At 32.1% G+C, this 20287-nt stretch overlaps 1 protein-coding gene across 5 annotated transcripts in view; it reads right to left on the bottom strand.

Moving 5' to 3' along the window:
* The window catches only part of LOC115883226, a 426275-nt gene that overhangs the window by 383606 nt on the left and 22382 nt on the right, over nucleotides 1-20287 (bottom strand). The window lies entirely within an intron of this gene.

Here is a 20287-nt window from a genome sequence, read left to right on the forward strand (position 1 = left end):
TTTAAGTCTATATTGTTTTCTAATCCAGACCTCCCATCAGTAGATGACATACAAAAAAAAGGTCAGAGAGTGCTTAGAGAAGCTGAGCAAATTAGTAGAAAAGTCCTCCTAATCGGGGTGCCAGCCAAGGGATAGAAGGTAATGAAAAAGCAAACGATCTAGCTAGAAAAGGAGCAAAAACTCCACTAACTGGATCAATCAAAGATTTTCCTTGATTTAAGGAAATTGATTTGGAAAAATGGAGAAGAACACCTCATAACTGTGTGCGCCGAGATGACAACCATTCGTGTCATAAACTTTGGTACCACTTATATTCGAGATGTCCTGACATTGTATGATGAGTTATAATTTATTATAACTGCATAGGGGGGCACACAACAGATCTGAAAGGCCGCGGTGACTAACCCCCCTCCCACACATTCTACATGCATCTAATGCCTGTAATTTGAGACTTGTTTGTAATTCACATCTACACAATGATCTCTATCAAAAATATGTTGAGCAACGCAAGATTATCTGCTCCACCATCTGATGATCTCATATCCACGCTAGTCAGCTACCCTTTTGATGTCATCTGAGCGAAACCAAACAGATATTTCCATTGTTCTTCTGCCGTCTCCATCACAGCACTCTACTATTTCACCTGTCATTTTTTATTCGGACAATGGATCATGTATAGTTTTTAAGTCTAGACCAAATAAATGTTTCCTGAAGCTCATTCAGACTTTTTATGTAGTTGACTTAAAATCTGGCTAACGCTAATTTGGCTAAAACGAAACTTGCAGTGTGCCGAGCTATAATAATCCCCACCATTTTATATGGAAGCGAAACCTGGATGTCGTACCGACATGACCGCATTAAACAAGTTGCAACAGAGCCACCTGATTACTAAATCCCGCTTATGATAGGCCGGTCACGTATGCAGGATGCAAGAAAACCGCCTACCAAAATCTCTTCTTTACGTTGAGCTTGTAGACGGTAAGAGGAAACCGGGTGGACAACCCAAAAGGTACAATTTTCCACGAAACCTTAAAGGGGAACATGCAGAATCAGTGGGAAGAAGCAGCGCAAAATAGAACGCAATGGAGAGGAATTGTAAACTCAGTTAACAGCGACAATCAAAAAGTAAAGAGGCAACAAAGCAATGAGATTTTTGAATGTCCGGAGTGCAGAAGAGAGACAACATCACGTATCGGGCTTTTCTGTCACAGAAAAGCTCATGAAAGAAAACGCCTTGCGTAACCATCTATTGTTGCGTGTTAAATACTCGTCAGCGAGTAATGGCAGTAGTAATAGTAGTAGTAAAATCTGCCTACTTTATATATTTTGTTTCATCGTGAGTATTTTTCTTTGCGTATAGCGAACTCTCTCCATATCTGTCGCCCTGCGTTCGTTTTCTCGTGGTTAACGGTACATTTTGGACCAGTGATAAATGGCCATAGTCCATCTGTCGGCTCTCGAGCAATGGCACACAAAAAAATAATGGAACCGTTAAAATTTGCGCGACCGCTCGTAAAAAATCGCGCCGAGCTGTCGACTCACTCATTGTTTCTGGTCCGCTATTGGTACTGCCAGTACCAGCAATATATAGACTTCGGTACCAGTAGCACACTCGGTTACGCTGATTAATTTAATGGCTGTTTTCAAACCCAAACCATTAAAAAAAACAATCAGTGTTTTTGTATTGTCTATAGAGGTCCCTATATGAGTAAGTTACTGGTTTTAAAAATAATGAAATATTTATTTGCAATAAAATTTTATTTTTTTACTTATGTATTTTATATTGCTTTTTAAATCTATGATCATTATTATTTACAGTAAAAATTAAATAGATACTAAATACAGCATAAAAAAACATGGACAAAGAGGCTAAACAATGATGTCAAGTATTGCCGGCTCATGTGTGGTCCAAGCACCATAAAATAAATAAATCCGAAATATCCACAAGGCACTCCATTATAAAAAGTATACATTATTTAAAGAAACTGTGTTTATAGCTAGCAATATCATTTTTACCAACCCAAATATAGAAATTTCCACAATATAAAAATCATACTTAATGACAGTGAAAGATTTATCTACCAAAAGGGTCGATTATATTAAAGTGAAAAAGAGGCAAAGAAAATAAAGTCCTCCTACTCTGGGAGCCAGCAGATCAAGGCATAAAAGGCAATGAAAAAGCAAACAATCTAGCTCGAAAAGAAGCAAACACTCCACTAACTGGACCGTTCTGCTTCCCAAGTGGAAACCAACTTAAAGCGGAACTCAAGAACCTGGACGATTCCATCCATAACCTGGAATGGGAATTCTCCAACGGTCTAGCATATACATACATTATCTAAAGAATCTACATTATCTAAAGAATCGTCAAAATCGGTACAGTAGAACAATATATATAGTCCGTCTAGAAAGTATCCGGAAAAAAGAAGACAAAATTATAATTATCGATATATATTTTTAGGACTTGCGTTAAAAAAAATTATAGCAAATTATTAATTTTATTTACTTACACAACCTCCATTTAACTCCAAACACTTAACTAAACATCCAGGTACACCCAAAACTAGGTCCACACCATAATGTTCAGTAGCGGTAGCCCAGGCCTGTAAAACTGAGCGAATCAAATCTTTTTATTTCGTGGAGCTGCTCGTTCCACTTCAATTTTCATTAATCTCCATATGTTTTCAATGGGACTAAGGTCTGGTGAAGCTGCTAGCCATGGAATTGTTGCCAAATGGTGTTGTTGCATCCAAGCTTGAGTATAGGCAGACGTATGGCATCTTGCATTATCCTGCTGTAAACGCCACCCCTCTGGATATAAAGCATAAGCCGTTTCAAGAAGAAAACCATTTAAAATATCACAATATTTTGCACTATTAACAGTTCTATCAACTATACACAGAGGTGTAGCTCCACGCTCAGATATTGCTCCCCAAACCATTATTTTAGTGGGAAATTTTGAAACTTGAACGATAACATTTTCTTTTGATAGGATTTTTAGGTGGTCTCTACCAAGCTGGAAACAACTTTCGTCAGAAATAAAAACGTTATTAAAATTATCTTCTTGAAAACGTTGACAAAAATCCATTCTTCGCTGCCTTTGTAGAGGTGTTAATGCAGGGATTTTTTTTGGCTTCCTTAATATGTAGCCTTGTCTTTCAGTAACATGCGCACTGTTTATGGACACACTTTTAATTTCTGCTGACTTCCAAATCTGATGCCACTCAAAGGGTTTAAATTGTTTTCGCGAGATCTTACGCGGTCTTCCTGAAACTGGTCTATTCTTCGTATCTGGCCATTTTTTTTGATCCTCTTTATTGTCTCATATACTGCACTTTTTCCGAGTTCAGTCAATTGCACTAATTTTTTAACGTTTCGAACACCTTTTTCAAAAAATTTCATACAAATATTCCACCATTTCTCTTTTTTTTACTGGCGACATTTTTTCTCAAATCTTAAGCCGGTTTACAATCAACAATATTTGACAGTTGGTGTTGCCATGCGATTTTGGTCATAGCCTACTACCGGCACAACCTACGTAATGGAATACTTTTGTCTTAGAGTGTTACAGAAAAAAAAATCATTAAAATTGGGAAAAATATAAAATTCCGGATACTTTCTAGACGGACTATACAGGGTTGTTCACCACATACGACACGGAGTATTGTAGCTAAACGATGATATTTTTACAAATTGTAAGTTTTGGGTTCGATGAAGGACTATTAGAGGTACAATTTAAAAATAATTTTACAAGATACAGAGTGTCCCAAATAAGTAAAAAATATCAAAGTTGTATTTTTTTAAATGGAACACTCCTGTATATTATTACATTTTTAGTTTCTACGATTAAAATAAAGGTAAATTTAATTAAGGTTTATTATACTTAAACCTTACCGTTTTTGAAATATTTTCAATTTTGTGAAATTGCAGTAAAAATTTGAAGGCTTCATTTCTCCAAGGGTATCAAAGTTTTTAATACTAAATATTTACTGAAGTTTATTTACTGATCAGTTATTGTGTTGCAATAATAAAAATAATACTACCTTATACAAAGTGTCTAAAAATTTATTTTAAATAAATAATTATTAGCTTCAAACGGCAATAACTTGTTTAATTTAAATGGAACACCCTGTATATTTTACGAGAATCAGATGCACAGTTTAATTGTCTATCAAATTATATTATACCATTTTTTACATATCTCTTTAAGTTTCCGTAGAAAATGCATTTTCTTGTAATTTAGAACTTATTTATCAATATACCCATGGACTATTGATATTTTAGATTATTTTTGAAGATGTACCAAATTTTTAAAGAGTACAGATACTAATATTGTCGATATAATTCGTTTATTTCATTAAAAAATAAAAAAAAACTGTTTAAATATTTGTTAAAGAGGACCAATTAATATGATTCCAGTATTCAAACTACATTAACTGACTGTTTGCGTTGATTAATAATAATTGCTACAAATACTAAAAAACTGAATTTTGTATGGGCATTAGACAGTGTGATAAAAAGTAACACCTTAAAAATGATATTTTATTTTTTAATAAATGCTTATTTATAACAACAGAGACTTTAATTTGATAACTTATTATTATATTGATTTCTGACTCAAATCCACATTTATTTATAATAATTTATTAACGAACACAATTAAGTATGTCATTAATTAGTATATGGGCGGAAATAATGGTGTTATATTTAATTAATGGTATACTCTTTTATAAAGATTTAAATAGTTTTCTTTTTGCATACAAATGGGCTAGTAATATTATCGTTTAGCTAAAACGATAATATTACTAGTCTTGTACATTTTATACATTTGTTGCTTTAAAAACAATCTAAAATGTCAATATTCCATGGATATATTGATAAATGAGGTCTAAATTATAAGAAAATGCATTTTCTACGAAAACTTGAACAATTTAATTGTGCATCTGATTCTCCTAAAATATACAGAGCATTCCATTTAAATTAAAGAAATTATTGCCGTTTGAAGCTAATAATTATTTAAAATAAATTTTTAGACACTCTGTATAAGGTAGTATTATTTTTATTATTGCAACACAATAACTGATCAATAAATAAACTTCATTAAATATTTAGTATTAAAAACATTGATACCCTTGGAGAAATGAAGCTTTAAAAATTTTACTGCAATTTCACAAAATTGAAAATATTTCAAAAACGGTAAAGTTTAAGTATAATAAACCTTAATCAAATTTACCTTTATTTTAATCGTAGAAATTAAAAATGTAATAATATACAGGGTGTTCCATTTAAAAAAATGCAACTTTGATATTTTTTATTTGTTTGGGACACTCTGTATCTTGTAAAAATATTTTTAAATTGTAGCTCTAATAGTCCTTCAACGAACCCCAAACTTACAATTTGTAAAAATCTCATCGTTTAGCTACAATACTCCGTGACGTATGTGGTGAACAACCCTGTATATTGAACTTAAAATGCATGAATCAATTTTTTCTTAATATCATAAGTATCTTAAGCAATTTTATTTAAACGGCCTATAGATAAAAGCATATCTACAACCAGACCACATATATTTAAATAATAGTTCTTTCGCGTCAGCTAGCTAGTTCAGTTAACAGTTCCAGGCAACTATTCCGACCCCACACAAACTGTGTCTTATTGCACACACGTTTCAGATTTACGGACTGAAGTACGTAGTATGTATACGTTATAACTCTTCTTTTACTGCCGCTTACATTCCACTATACGCCCAAAGAAATTATATTTAGATAGAGCTATTTGAATTATGTAAAGTTCTAAAAATAAATACGGTTATGTATCATAAGGCTTTACCCCAAAGAATTCAAGAAATCTTGTAACGAAAAAAAAAACAATTTTTTCTGAAATCTTGAAATACCACTGCACACATGACACGGTGACATATACAGGGGGTGAGAAACATCAGTATACTGTCAGGAAGATTCCAATTTTACATCAGGAAAGGAGCAAAATTTAGACCAAGTTGAACTTTTTATGTATTTGCTTCTAAGAACTGTAGTTTGATTCTTCACGAATACATCTGGCTTATTGTCATTTTTTAGCGATTCATTCTTAATATGATATACATACATGACTGTAAAGGAAATGAGGAATTTTTTCAATCTTTTTTGAGTCACTCTTAATACTCATAATAATATGTGTTTTCAGTGATATAGTGACATTACAATAATAGGTGTCTTCCTGAAGACCAAAAGCAACGGCATGCTTTTAATGCTAAAATTGTTGAAAATCGTTACTGCCCTCTTTCAAAAGCGAATAGCACCAACAAAAATAATGCTATTGAGATGAATCAAAAACCAAACTATGGAGAAAAGATGCATCTTCATGATTCAGTGGTCTTTAAATTCGTTGCATTGTTACCATTCCACAGAGTGTTTCAAATTTTCGCCGAAATAACTACATTCTGTTTATTCTCGTATAGTAGACAGATGAGAAATTTAATGTTTCATTTATAAAGAGACGTATGTAAAAGACAAATAATTTAGCTAGACATTGCTTAAAAAATCTTCAAAATCCAACTAGAATAAAATATATTTTTTATGCCGATCAGTGTATTATAAATAATAATAGGGTGTTTTTTTAATATTTGTATATGCAATTTTTTATTTACACACACAATTCTCGCATACTCATATTTAATAAAATAAAATTAGCGAATCATATTATAAAACAAGTTAAACACGACTAGCTTACATAGTAGTGTTAAATATATACATTATATAATATTTTAAAATAGCCTATTTGGGTTTGTCGCAATGTTTATAAATATATCTTGACCGTACATTCTGGTTGGTTTTGCTCATATTTGGCCAAATGCTGTTTCCTGACTTTCTTTGGCGAATTGGGACGAACACGTAGGTGCACAAAATTTCTATTCAGCCAATGAAATTATTAATTACGCGATTTTGGAGCGAGTAGACAGGCAATTTGCATAGGAAAGAGGCATCGCGAGGCCGGTGTATACTTATCTCTGGGATTTTGTTTAGGTGTGCGAAAGTAAATAAACATTAACGTCTGAGTTGATTAATGGATCCCTCTATTCCTATGGTACTCCAATTTGGTACGAGCAGATGAATTATTAAGTTGGTATGAATTTTAAATTTTGCTTTAATATTTGTAGATTGTATGACAGGAGGGAAGGTAATAACTTCGACCTTATAGATCTATTGTGTCCCCTTTTTTGTACAAAATGCAACAGAATCTGCATTCGCTGTTGTTTCTTAGTTTCAATATACTGAGGGGTTCGTTGAGGAGACAGTGTCCTGCTAAAAACCCCGTTAGCCTAAGAGCTGACGACATATTTAGAGAACATATTTTAGGCAAGCTAGAGTAACTAAAAATGTATAGTTTATTAACTGGTGAACCCAGAATCCTAAGTCTGGCTGGGGGGTTGGGGGTATTTCGCTACTGCGCAACCCATAACATTTGCAAAAAAATAAATCCAAAAAACATTCTTTAGGCAAAATTTGATTATTCTTAAATTTTAGCATCTATTTAACCTAGAAATAAGTGTGCCAGACTTTTTTCCGGGTTTAAAGTGTAATAACCAGACCATTCAAATATGTTTAATTATTATACCTGGAAAACATACTTTAGGCATTCTAAAATTTTTACAGCGTGTTTAGTAGATGATATTAAAAAATATGTGTTAATTGCCAGACGAATTCAATGGGATTTAATACTTGCCAGACGCGAATAAAGATTTTAAATGAGCGCGACAAAAAAGTCTTATGAGTATCTATAAGCGCGAGAAAGATAGTTTATTGAGACCCGGTCGGCAGCCGATGCGGCTGACGTAACAGTATTTTGGAGTACTTCAAATTTTCATAAAAACAATTTTTTTTCGGTTTCATTTCAATTATTTGCAAGCTTTTAATTCAGAGATTATTTTGTTGGAATTAAGTTACCATGTACAAATATGTATTTATAAATTAAATATTGACGTGCACAGTGTAAATAGTTTAGAATAATTACTGCAAATAAATATTTTAGTACTAATTTCGCTACTAACTACTAAATCACAATGGTTAAAAAACATTTAAGTTGTGTAGTTTGTAAAAAAAGTTACTAGTGACAAAGTTATTGTTTTTGATGAAGGCAGACTACAAAAATGCAAAGAATTTTTAAAAGTGCGCCAACAACATGGTTTAAAATGGTTTTAAAGAAGTGGTTTTACCAGAAAACGTAGTCCCGGCAAAAGGGTACCATGTACAGTGCTAAAAAATAAGTATTCTTGAATTTTATTAAAGTACCATTGTTAATCTTTCTAAATAGATTCAAAAGTAAGTAAAAGTGCGTTACTTTTATGCTTAGGCGTTAAAATGACTTTTTTATATTGTCAATCAGGCCGCAAAAATTAATAATAATATAATATGTCACAAAAGTATAACAATAATTATACTTTTGTGACGTTTGAAAAAATATATTTTATATTATGCTAATTTTTAAAAATTATTCGTCTTTTTATTCTATCAGATACAAAATACTTAAATTAAAAAGTCTTCTTATTGAAAGGATTTCAATCATACATTTTTATTAAAAAATGTTTTTTTTATTTATAAGTTTTAGGACTCCAAAATGCTGTTACGTCAGCCGCATCGGCTGCCGACCGGGTCTCAATAAACAATCTTTCTCGCGCTTATAGATACTCATAAGACTTTCTTATCGCGCTCATTTAAAATCTTTATTTGCGTCTGGCAAGTATTAAATCCCATTGAATTCGTCTGGCAATTAACACATATTTTTAATATCATCTAATAAACACGCTGTTAAAATTTTAGGAATGCCTAAAGTATGTTTTCAGGTATAATAATTAAACAGATTTGGAATGGGTCGGGTTACACTTTAAACCCGAAAAAAAGTCTGGCATACTTATTTCTAGGTTAAATAGATGCTAAAATTTAAGAATAAACTTAAAATTTTGCCTAAAGAATGTTTTTGGATTTATTTTTTTGCAAATGTTATGGGTTGGGCATTAGCGAAATACCTAACCCCCATGAACTTAGGATTCTGGGTTCACAAGTTATTAAACTTTATTTTTTTTTGTTATTCTAACTTGCCTAAAATATGTTCTCTAAATAAGTCGCCAGCTCTCCGGCTACGTGACAATCCGAAGATTGTTCTTACATAAATCAGCGAAGATCTTTGATTTTTCTCGGCCAACAAAACGGTAACTAACATATTATCAACCAGAAGCAATATTAAAAATCATATACTTTAAGATAATAGTCTTTTTTGGATAAAAAACTCATCATGTTCGAAACAACACCAAGTGTTTCAAGTTATCTCTTTAAGGCATATCCCTTTACAAAGTCTTTTTATCCAAAAAAATAACTTTCACTACCGCACTCTAAAAATAGAATCCTACATCTTGTTTTTACTTTCGCGTAGGCGACACTTCTCTTGACTTCATTATCAACATGACACGAGACGAGATTTGTTATGGTTTGGCGTATCAGGCCAATGAATCATACATGCGATGTACATGCACCGGATTATTACATGCATCGCCCAAAGTCACTCCTTAACCATTAATAATTCATATATAAAAACATATATAAATTATAGTTTGTATGGCTTGGTGCTTAAAAATATTCATATATCAATTTTAAAAAGATTTCTTACCAAGATTTTCTATAAAGACACCAAATAAAAAATTTAAGAAGTATGTTTTAATGTACGAGCGTTGGTTGTCTTTTAAATTTTGCATATAGAAAAAAGTAGACGCCTGTCAACATTATATCAATTGTCAAAATTCACTGTCACCTTTAGTTAACTTAGCGTCAAAATTTTAAACCGCTTTGTTTAAAGCTGTACCTAAACTGATTTTTTGAAGTTGACGAGTCAGTCGAAAAAGTGAATTTAGCCGAGAACATATCCGCGCAATAAATGTTTACAATTTATAAAGACAACTAGCGTGTACAAGCGACTTCGTTCGCGTCGAATTAAGGATCATTCACGGTACACCGGACCGTACCCGAGCCGGGCACGTTCCGTAAAGTAGACACCGAGCCACGTCCGCGCCTTCAATATATGCAACACCGAGTGGACAACGGGGATCATGTCCGTGCCGATTATATTCTAGAAAACAGTGTTGCCGCAGTGGTACCTTTGTACCAAATTTGATACTTTTAATTCTATTTGGTACAGTGGTACTACATTTTCAAATCCAGGATGATTCGGTACAATAATTATTTCCCACGCGCACCGAAAGTGAATAGATATTTAATAATTATCGTCGTTGATATTGCATTAAACGCGCTTACCGATACCATTCGGAGACAATCCGCATTAATTAACGACGTATTATAAACGTTGTAATGTCTATAGGGTTGCCTATATTAAATAACCCGAAGAAAAAACTTAAAAATTTGCTGTTTCTAACATGCTTCTATATTTGCGTTTTTTTTTTAATAAAATTTAAGTTTTCCAAGTATCGTGTGTAGTATTAGAATTACTTACATTTCTTCAACCTATAGATACTTATAATTGGGTTGTCTGAATTTCTATTTCATGTTTTTCGTCTCGATTTGTGTCTTTCTCCAGGAAGTCTTTTTATGTAGAAATTTATGAAGAAATTCACAACGACCAAACCGGTTAAAGTCATTTGCAGATGTATTTTGTTGTGCTTTAAAAATTGTACCAAAGTGGTACATTTTTTAGTTATAATGGTACGCGCTAAAAGTTGGGTGCGGCAACACTGCTAGAAAACAGTCGCTATAGGCCCGTAGACGAACGAATCGAAGATATTTAGCCGCGGCGGCTCATTTATGTTTGCCGCAACGGGGCCGGAACGTAGCGGATCCGAGGAAAAATGTACACCGACATTTCTTGGACGGGGCACGGACGCGTTCCGGCGAAGCTCGGACCGTGCTCGGCTTAGCATGAATGTATAAGTATAAATAACATTTGACAATGTTTGGCCGTGCCTTCACCGTCGCACGGCTCCGGCCCGTCACGGTGTACCGTGAATCATACTTTAATCGTTTGTAATGATCCAAAGCAAGAATTTCCATTAACATACAAACTAGAGAAAATTTTCTCACATTTATGTCAGCATGAGAAAAAACAATATGGCGATATTATTATATAACTTCGTAATATTTGAGGGGTAGTTTCATCTCGTTGGAATTTGACTTTCGAAAAATCTGTTTGCCAAAGAATAAGTTTTTTTACGTCAAGCAGTTTAAGCAGAATCGTGGTTAAGAAATTACCCAACTTTTTGGAACACCCTGTATGATTTTTTTAAAAATTTCAAAATATGTAAAAAAAGCCAAATAAATTATGCTTGTCCAAGCGTTTTCCCGAAAGACTAACCGTTTTTTAAATAACAAATATTGCTATATTAGATTCGAGAAACCCCTCCTTATCGAACCTCTACACGCCACAGTCAATCCGTTTGCCAAAAATCAGCTTTAAACGTCATGCAGTTTAAGCAGAATCGTGATTACTCAATGGTCATATTTTATGAAACACCCTGTATAAATTTATAAAAAATCTTAAAATATGTAAAACAACAAAATAAAATGTACGTGTTTAAGAGTTTTTCCAAAAAAACTCACCGGTTTTTAAAAAAAAATATTTTAATATTTGAGGGATAGTTTCACCCCCTTAGAATTCGAGTTTCGAAAAATCCCTTCTTATCGAACCTCTACACCCTAAAGTCAATCTGTTTTCCAAAAATCAGCTTTTTTACGACAAGCGCTTTAAGCAGGATCGTGATTAATCAATGACCAGATTTTTCAGAAACACCCTGTATACATTTTTAAAAATCTTAAAATATGTAAAAAACAAAATAAAATATACGTGTTTAAGCGTTTTTTCGGAAACTTGGCCGTTTTTAAATAAAAAATATTGTAATATTTGAGGGGTGCTTTCACCCTCTTGGAACTGGAATTTCGAAAAATCCCTTCTTATCGAACCTCTACACCCTAGAATCAACCTGTATGCCAAAATTGAGATTCTTACGTTGAGTGGTTTAAGCAGAATCGTGATTAATCAGTATGTCAGTCACTGAAGGATTTTTCATTTTATATATTAGTATAGATACTCGTAGTAATATTAGATCAGAATAAGCTTCATAATGCTATTGAAAAAAAATATACATAATGTAGTAGACAACTTTCGATTGAATCGAATCGAAATAAAATATTCGGTCTAGTCATGTTCCGTCAAATAACAAGCTGCGTTAGTTGTATATGTGGGACGATACAAAACGCAACATATTCAAAAGAGATTTGACATTTCTTCCCTGTTCGCTTTTCGAATAAGCCCGTAATAAATAATAGACAAAACGTGTACAGAGTGACTCGATGCGATGTTGTAAAAAGTGAAGCTGGAACAAGATGAACAATTCGAAGAGACAGTCGAGATTATAAATCGCCTACCCATGTACAGAGAGGCTTCAAATGCAATGAGTAATAGCGCTGGGTGAAAGTGTATTTTATTTTTGAAAACTGGCAGTTTTAGAAAGGATTTTACCATACGATCGAAAAAAAATGGCGTCAAGACGGCTGGGGAATGACAATCGATGATAATTTTGGCGACGTCAAGCTCAAGACGTCATTTATAAGCTCGTACTCTTCTTCATTTTTTAATTACTGCCAGTTGGCCTTAAGAGGGTTATAATTTATTTCGATATTGAGTAAAAATTATTTTGAATGGTGTAGTTTAAAATTAGGAAAAAATATATTTTTTTTGGAAATAGCGTGTCTGGAAACTTTCGAACCTTTCATTAAATCTTTCTATAATTAATTAGTGTCAATTTTGGACCACTTTTATGACAATTTTTAGTAAATGACGTCTACAGATTGACCTCGCCGAAATTATCATCGATTGTCATTCCCAGCTGTCTTTGACGCCGTTTTTTTTTCGATCATACGGACAAAATGATTTAATACAAAAGATAAAACTGTCAGTAAAAAAAACTAAATATTTATTCAAAATATAAACGTTGTATCCATAGACTTAAAATAAAATATAGACTACACTATTTACATCTCAACGCGGACAACCTTTTTTGTACACATGTTTACTTCTGGGTACAGTCGACCGAGCCTTCCTCATCCAGCCTATGTTGTCACGTCTTTAATATTATCAATATTTTTTTTCTTGCTATACACATATATTGAGATATTAATACTACAGTTTAATAAAGTAGGTTTTAATATTCCATAGATGTATTAAATAGTCCTTATACTACTAAATTATAAGTCGGATACTGTTTAATAAGGATAAGTTCTTTACAATATGACAACACCGATTAGAGGCGAGGGAGCCTATTCATTCATTTATTACCTTGTAGTACGTGTCGCACGTGTGCGGTAAAGCTTTGTTGCCGCTATATCTCCTGACTGTATTAACGCATTTTCTTAGCTTGTAGTCCTTAAGTGTTTATTTTATTGACTTTTTCTGTTCAAAAACTATAAAATATGGTTCGCCAGTGCCAAATTTGCAAGAAATTTGACTTAAATAATCCATTTAAGTCTTGAAACGACTTTTTGACCGGTAGGCAACTCTCAATTTACCCATTGGCAGTCAGTGGCGTTGTTGTAGAAAGGCGCTTATTTAGATAATATTTTAGTAAAATGTAAAATCTGAATTTTTCTTACATTACATTATTTACTTACTTACATTGTAACAAAATCATAATTATAACCCTGTTAATAAACTAATAATGTTTTTATTAAAAATATATTCCGGTTTATTCTAAAATTATCTTCAGAATCTAAAATAACGTACAAGAATTTTAAAAATGATATTACATTATGAAACAATATTTTTTTTAATATACCGGGTCGTCTCAAAAGTGGCTCACCCCTATAACTTTTTTATTTTTTCAGATAAAAAAACAGATTTGTATGTTAGTAGGTATATGACATAAATTAGGATTTATTGACGTATTCAATTGTTTTTGGTCTCTTCCTGTTTCACCGAAATGATTACATCTTTTGATTTTTAAAGGCACCCTCGGTATATTGCTACTTTATTCGATAAAAAAATGGCACTCTGAATAGAATGATATATCATATGTCAACTTTTGACATTGTCGCTTAAAAACATATCCTATTTTAAATTTCAATCCAGTTTTTTTCAATCCACTAATTTTTAATCAAGGAGCCTTGGAAAAATAATTTTGATCGTCTAATAGGTTTCGTGTCTTGTCTAGGCCGGTTAAAAGATGTACAAATCGTATTTTTAATCATACATATGTCAATTTTTTCAAATGGAACAAGGGTGACTCATTAGCATATTTGGAAAAAGCATTTTTTTTTATGAATATATTGATACCACACACTTGGTATTTCAGAGTCAAATTGTCGTTATGAACCGCGTGTTTCAATTTCAAAATTAAACCATATGCGAAAATGTCAAAAGTTGACATATGATATGTCATTCTATTCAGAGTGTCATTTTCTATCGAATACAGAGTAGAAATATACCGAGGGTGCCGTTTAAAAATTAAAAGTTATAGTCATTTCGGTGAAACATGAAGTGACCAAAAAACAATTGAACGTCAATCAATCTAATTTATTTCATATACTAATATACTAAATCTTGTTTTTTATTTGAAAATATAAAAAAAAATATGAGGATGAGCCACTTTTGAGACGCACCCGGTATAATAAAGACAGTACCGAGTTAAATAAATGTAGTTTTTATTTTATCCACTTCCTATCACCTTCCTTGCTTTAATGGAACAGATTTATGCTTTTCTCTAATTTACATAATAAGACATCACTTAACCAGAAAAAAATTACAACAATCATATTTTTTTTTTCTCTCCCTGTCGCCGATTCTATTATATCTGTGGAATAGATCCTGTTTTGATTAATATTAGGGGTTGTAAATGTTTGACTAAAATTAATAATTTATTATTAATTTCAAAAAATTACCTAATTTCGATTATAAAATTTCTTCTATAACGTGTATTTTATTATTTTTATCCTTTTGGACTCTAAATTGTTTTTTTCTAAACTTTTATTTAAAAACCTGTCCTAAATCTTAATAAAATATAAAAAGTTTAAATACGATATATTTTTTAATTTAATTATAGCTTCATTAAAATAAAAAAATTACCCGGCTATGATACGGAGAGTTCAGGTGTACTTGAGAAACGAAAGACAGTGTTGTGTTTCTCGGCAGAGTCGTCAGGGAACGACCGTTACGACAGAGACAACCTATCTATCGCTCGTGTCGCACTCTTTATAACCTAAAACAATAACACAACAATAACAAGACAGTATCTGACCGCATGTTCCAGCTATTTATGAATGAGATGCTCAGTCTATATTTTATTTTAAGTCTATGGTTGTATCATACAATGCGATTCAAAAGTTATTATTTAACCAAACAGGCATGACTATTTAATTTGACATTCAAAATCCGCTAATAAATTAATTTTTTTGATCATACAGTATATTTTATATACAGGGTGGTCCGAATTGTATTCCGGAAACTTCGACAGCATATTCTGCAGATAAAATTAAGTAAAAAAGTTCGTATAAATGTATGTCCTAAAATGCTTAGTTTCGGAGATACAGGGTGTGGAAGTTTCATTTTTATTTCGATTTTTTCCAAATAATTTCTGAAGTAACGTCAATATTTGGATGAAAATTGGTATCTGGGAGTATTGTGACACCAGAAATTTGATTTTGATGTCAAAATTACTCCTATTGTAGGGGCGCCACCTACATGTGTTTTTTAACTGTTTTGAAGAGTAATAACTTTTCGACCGTACCTGTATAAAACCACTGACTAAAAAAATATACATTTTCATGACTTTTTTATGTAAAAAATGTCTCTTGGTAAAAATCGCTACGAGCAACCGTTCTCAAGATATTTAGAATGGAAATAGTCAGTACCTGTCATTAATGACAAAAATAAGCTTTACACGTTGAGTATAGTTATTTGACTGAAATAATAAATTTTTATTTTTTTAAATTAATCATAAGTTTTTCTGCGAAAAAATGACGATTAAACAATTTCTTTTGAACTTTTGACACAAAAAGATTTCAAATTTATGATTTCAGTCTAATTACTATTTAGTCAAATGTTTCATTTATGTCAATGATATGTATTGATAATTTCGATTCCAAATATCTCGAGAACCATTGCTCGTAGCGATTTTTACCAAGAGACCATTTTTATGTAAAAAAAGTCGCAAATATATATGTTTTTACTCGGTAGTTTTATACAGATACCGACGAAAAGTTATTATTCTTCAAAATAGCTAAAAAAACATGTAGGTGGCGCCACCTACAAATGGGACTCATAATGACATCAAAATCAAATTTCTCATGTCAAAAAACACCCATCCACCAATTTTCATCCAAATATTGACGTTTCTTTAGAGATTATTTGGAAAAAATCGAAATAAAAATGAAACTTCTACACCCTGTATCTCCGACACTAAGCATTTTAGGACATACATTTATACGAACTTTTTTACTTATTTTTATCTGCAGAATATGCTGCCGAAGTTTCCGGAATACAATTCTGACCACCCTGTATATATCTTTCAAACTAAAATTTTCTCTGGCGTCAAAAATAACTAATAACATAATTTCTGGAGCCGATCTACTCTGATTAAAAAGGGATTTGTTAAAAAGTTATAAAACAGCAAGACTTAAAATTTCACTCTTAATATCCTTTGACTTTTAGTTAAAAACATAAAAATAACTCATTACTCTTCATTCTTTAAGTTTTTGCAAATAAATTTTGAGAAAGAAGACATCTTATAAAGTTTCTTTATTTTTATTAATATATCCGTGAAAGTAAATCTCTCTGAATTAACATAACCATTAAAATAACTATTAAAATAAACTTAATTTTATTACCTTCAGTTAATAACCTCAATAATGACCAAAATATTTCCTTATAAGCATTGACATTAAATAAATTAATAAACAAAATAGCATATTTAAAGGATTAACATCTTAAAACTTTTCAAAACATAAACATATTGCAAAATAATTAACAACATTCATCATAGTTGTTTGTGCTAAGCCAAAATTAATTTATTCTCTTATAATATGGTAATTTATTATTAATAATAAATTATTTTGGTAAAATAACCTCTGCATCTCTATAATAAATCATCGTTTGGTTCATTACGTAAACTACAAACATCTTGGCCCGACAAAAAAACGTAAATCGCGAATTCCAAGATAAAATGGCGCCAAATTTAGGATTTCGTTTAGAAAAATTTTGTTTGTTTTCAAATAAACATAAATTAAATCTTGTACAAAGGATTGTTATTGTCGAAAGTGCAATATTTGTATTTGGATCAAACACACAAACTATAGTTTTAGATCACTTATACAATGTTGTACCACGTTGTACAGGGTGGGCCAAATTGGACGCTTTTAAAGGGAAACACCCTTTTCTATAAGAGATAGAGGAAAACTAATACCTGTCTGGAGCCCAATTATTGTCAAAAACAGATTGGTGAAAACCGCACATCGATATGTGGCGCCCAAGCCATTGCCGCCTCCAACGGTATCAGGCCCGGAGGTTGGACGGCGCAAACAGCTACTCCAACCTCGAGAAGTTTTCTCTTGCCGGTCATGAAGGCCAAGTCCACAGAGAAAAGAAGAACCGAGTGACAGTCCGCGCTGTCATCCGTCAACGAAGCCACTGAAGTTAGTCTCAGTTAGTCAGTCAAGATGGCCGCCGGCTAGTCCGATTGTGCTCCTTCGTTTCTATTAAATTTCAGTCCAATTTATATTAATGTTGAATAAAAGTTGTTAGAACACGCGCCTCATTTCAATACGACCGCGTCACATTCCCCAAAGATATCTATTACCGTTTCGGAGTTACGGGGTATTTTTCAAAAATGTGCATTTTTAACAAATCGCTGTAACTTTTTTGTTATGGAAAATGTATTATTTTTATGAAAACATTTCTAAAGCATCGTTTTACGTAGAATTTAATGGTTTAAGTATATTTTTTTTTAAATTAATAATTTAAAAATTATCAACAGAAAATTTGATTTTTTAAATGGGACACCCTGTATATTTTGAACTCATTAAAAAAAATCAAAATTACCTTTTCAAAAATATAGCACACTTGATATTTTGCTCGATTCCTCTTCGAGAAATAGAGTTTATTAAAATTTGCCCACTTTAAATAAGTAGGATTTGAACGGCGCACAGTGCAAATCTGGCAGTGAGCACCAATTAAAACAAAAATAATATCTGCAATAAGAGATGCAGAATTTCATAACAATTTAAACTATATTTTACCAACATCAACACATTTAAACTATATCTAATAATAATAAAAATAAATAGCAAACCCAGACATGAGATTTTGCTACAGGTGTTCGACATATCGACCGTTTTCTGTTATTGGCAGACGGAGCCGTTATTGCTTATTTCTCGCGGGATTCATTAACTCAGTGGGGGTGAAATATACCCTCGCATAACCTCTAAGTACTTCTAATTCTTGTCTAGATTACACGGGCAATTTAAAAATAAGAACCTTTATTCTTCCGCAAAGATATCCATAGGTACTAAATCCGGCGGCCTCGACGCGCGACGGCCAACAGTTGAGATCTTGGTTAGCTATTTAATTATTCTCGAAATTGGCTGCAAAAATTTGCCGATAACTTCAGCGTTCTGAGGCGGTGCCTCGTCGCTGGAAAAATATGTTTTCGAGCTCCATTAGGGGCAGATCATCAATAAGGGATCCAAAGCCTACTAGTTAAAAGTGGCAAACTTTTCAAAATTCTGTATTTCGAAGGGGATTATAACAAAATATCAAGTGTGCTATATTTTTGGAGATGTAATTTTAAGTCCTTTTCATTTAATTAAAACTATACAGGGTGTCCCAAATAAAAAATCAATTTTTCTGTTGATAACTCTTAAATTATTAATTTAAAAAAAATTATACTTAAACCATTAAATTCTACGTAAAAAAGTGATTTGGAAATGTTTTCATAGAAATACAACATTTTCCATAGCAAAAAAGTTACAGCGATTTTTTAAAAATGAAAAATACTCCGTAACTTCGAAACGGTAACAGATATCGACGTGCAGTTTTCACCATCATGTTTTTGATAAAAAATGAGCTACAGACACCGATATTAATTTTCGTTTAGATTTATTTATCTCCTATAGAAAAGGGTGTTTCCCTTTAAAAGCGTCCAATTTGACCCACCCTGTACAGGTTGTCCCATTTTAGTTGAAATCATAGAGTATCTCCGTTATTAGTGAAGTTAGAAGGGTGCGGTTTGCACAAACCTGTCCTACTTTTTTGTCAAACGGAAGATGCAGTAAACAAAATTTTCATAGCGCTCTTCGTTTCTGAGCTACAGGGTCTTTTTGAAAATGTTGTAATTTGGGACAGCTCCAATATCTCCGTTACTGTGGATGATATCGAGAAGGTGAAAACTGATTCTTGTAGAACTTTTTACGTAGAATACAGTGGCGTAGTCTGTTTTTCTATGGAAAAAATATTTTTGAAAATATGAACCAAACTTATGTTTTTTCAAATGGAACACCCTGTATATTTATAAATCATATGATCCGTCTTGCCATGAGCTTCTGAAAAATATATATTACTCTATATTTATTTTCACTCTTTACTTCAATATTTAAAATATATTATTTTTTTTATTAGTAGGCCGTGATAAATAACATAAAAATCAAAATGGTATACTAAAATAGTCATACACATATTAAAATTTTATTTGGGATTGATATATTTTATTTTTGAATTGTTACCACTGAATCTCTAATGATTATATGAATATATTTTTCTTTCTTTATAACGGAATTTGTTATAACGGGATGGGTTTGCAAATATCTAAAACCTTGCATAATTAAAGCATTTTCCAGGTGTTCGACATTGTATTAGTTGCCACGATATATTTCATATTTCAAAAATCCCCAAAATCATGCAGAAATCGAGAAAGGACAAATCCGGGAATCAAGGAGCCTATCAATGGATCCATTGGTCCCAATTCATTGATCTGGGAAATAGTCATTTAACAAAATTCTAATATTTTCGATGTAAGTTAAGTTGCGAGGGGAAGTCCCATCTTGCTGAAAGTATATTTCACGTAAATTAGTTAAAGGAATATTTAAAAGTTCCGATACGATAGGTTCCAAGATTTACAAATAGCGGTAGAGAATTAAGTTTCCCTAATATATAAAGAATTTATTAGTGGCTCTCAAAATAAAACAAGAGACAGATAGCAGTATACTATTAATAATTCTTTAGTTTCTTTTATTATTAATCATGGCCT

The sequence above is a fragment of the Sitophilus oryzae genome, unplaced genomic scaffold (assembly GCF_002938485.1).
Source record: "Sitophilus oryzae breed Bouriz unplaced genomic scaffold, Soryzae_2.0 scaffold_183_pilon_pilon, whole genome shotgun sequence".
In the NCBI taxonomy this organism is placed as follows: domain Eukaryota; kingdom Metazoa; phylum Arthropoda; class Insecta; order Coleoptera; family Curculionidae; genus Sitophilus; species Sitophilus oryzae.